This window comes from Octopus bimaculoides, chromosome 20 (genome assembly GCF_001194135.2).
Source record: "Octopus bimaculoides isolate UCB-OBI-ISO-001 chromosome 20, ASM119413v2, whole genome shotgun sequence".
Taxonomy (NCBI): Eukaryota; Metazoa; Mollusca; class Cephalopoda; order Octopoda; family Octopodidae; genus Octopus; species Octopus bimaculoides.
In genome coordinates this window covers 7,497,192-7,499,465 of record NC_069000.1, presented here as the reverse complement: position 1 = coordinate 7,499,465, position 2,274 = coordinate 7,497,192, and the positions used below count along the sequence as shown (strand labels likewise).

The following is a 2,274-nucleotide window of genomic DNA, read 5'->3' as shown; positions in this document are numbered from 1 at the left end:
TATATATATATATATATATATATCTGAAGGGTATTTGTATTGAAATACATTTATTATAGGTATTTGGGGGCGGGTGTCTATAAACATTCTATGTTATGTAAAATATATCGATAAATATATTAATTTAGAACACCATATATGTTATAGAGACAGTGGCGGTGCAATAAACAGGTGTTTGTGTGTGTATACTAGTTTTGTCCCCAGATTACATCCGATTGATCAGACCAAACCCAACAGACTCCAATGTAGCTTCGTTCTATAAAATGATAGGGTGTAACTCGAGACAGAATTGGCTGCTATTTCTTGAAACTGTAAAATTCTTCGTTGGTCTGTGTCGATGGGTCAGCAGAAGATACTTATACATTCATACAAATATAATATATACATCTGTACTATCTGTATCCGTACATACACTTCTGGTTGCCCGTCCCTTAAAGATTTTTGATAGCTGAACGGTCCTGACCCACAAGTTTATGCTTATGTGTGTGTGTGTGTGACGATGATGATCAGAGTAAGAGGTGGGTGTGTATGAGGAAAGCGATTAAAATGGGGAAAGTGAGAAAAGGAAACTGACAATTCAAATTGGAAATTACGATTACTTTACTATTCACTCGTTCAAGTAATATATATGCTCAAACACAAACAATTATCATGCGGTGTGTAGAATGCATTGGAGTTTCTAACCAAATGAATTCTTGTCAGCCGATGTCGATATCAATACACACACGCACACATACATACATATATATATATGTATATTAAATATATTTGTGTGTGTGTACGCACACATACAGGGAAGAGAGAAAGGTCTATAATCAATCAGTTGTAGTGTCTCCTCCCTCTACTTCAACCATTCAAGAGTTCGATAGACAAACATAACAAGACATACACAGAGAGAAACAGACACAGAGACATGACACTGGTTTCGTGTTTCCATATACTGTGTCCCTGTCTATAAACACACAGCACGAAATAAAATGACTTACATCTTCGAATTATTCCTTTTGGAAACTAAAATTAGACATGGAGTGGCATAAATGGCAGAAGCCGAGTGATGTGATGACAGTTAATATATAATACAGAAAATAGAGAGAATAGAGAAGATCGGCTGCTTCTTACCTGTGGTGTGTAATGGAGGTAGTGTGAGGCACGGTGGAAGTAGCAGAGACAGTAATGATGAGTGAAGGTAGTGGGAGGTGACGTAGTGAGGAGGTAGTAAAGAGAGTGTAGGCGAATGAATGTAGTGGGAGGCGGTGTAGAATGAAAGTAGCAGAGTGCAATGGAGAGTGAAGGTAGTAAGAGGTGGTGTAGATTTAAAGTAGTAGAGACGGAGTAGTAGAGAGTGAAGACAATAGGAGGGGGAGATCATGTGAATGACAGAGCATGCGCACTGACTACTCTCCAGATCCACGTCGATAAATGTCTCGTGCGACTCGCTTAGTCATGTCTTTTAATACAACCAATTTTCTTTCCCTCTCTCTCACTCACCATCACATGATAATATTATGGGGGTGGTAGTCATTGCCGTAATATCTATCTGACTGTTTTGTCTACAGTATTTTAATTGTTTAGTCTGGAGGAAGGAGATTTGTTCCCTCCGTCATAAATACCAGCGACACGGCTGATGGTCTCAAGGTGATAAATCACCTTGAGATAATATATGTATGAAAAAAAAATAGGTTGGTCATTGCAAGAATGTCTTTGATCAAGAATCACATGAGGGCTGAGCAATAATAATAACCCTTTCTACTATGGGAACAAGGTCTGAATTTGTGGGGTAGGGGTTAGTCGATTACATCACCCCATTATTCAACTTGTAGTTATTTCTTCTAACCCCCCCCCCCCGGAAGGATGACAGGCAAAATCGACTTCAGCGGCATTTGTACTCAAAACCGCCGCTCAGCATTTTGTCCGGTTTGCTGACGATTCGGTCAAGCGCAAAACGCTTCCTTCTAGTGTAATTTCCCTCAACTATATTATTAAAATTCATAATCATCATCACTACATTACACACACACACATACATACATACATATACATATATGTGTGTGTGTTGATCACTTCTCCGTCTTTTAAATAAAACATATTCTACTGAGGTTCAATAAGACCGAAAGAAGTCTTTTACTGTCACCGGTTGCTTTTAAATTACAGATATTTCAATTCTCCATTCTCCTAAAATTGCTTATTATGGTTTATCGGAGTAACCTCCCTTGTTTGAGTTTACATTTTAAAACCTCCAATGTCTATATGGGAGTTTTTGGTACCTAATTGTTT

General features: G+C 38.1%; 1 protein-coding gene across 2 annotated transcripts in view; it reads right to left on the bottom strand.

Annotated features, from left to right (window-relative positions):
• LOC106869851 (V-type proton ATPase catalytic subunit A) overlaps positions 1-1,263 on the bottom strand; it is a 29,290-nt gene extending 28,027 nt beyond the window's left edge. Inside the window, exon 1 of one of the 2 annotated variants that reach the window (XM_014915771.2) lies at positions 1,120-1,263. The gene's annotated coding sequence lies outside the window, so the exon portion shown is untranslated. The other variant, XM_014915772.2, reaches the window with a different exon arrangement.
• Between the last annotated feature and the right edge of the window lie 1,011 nt (positions 1,264-2,274).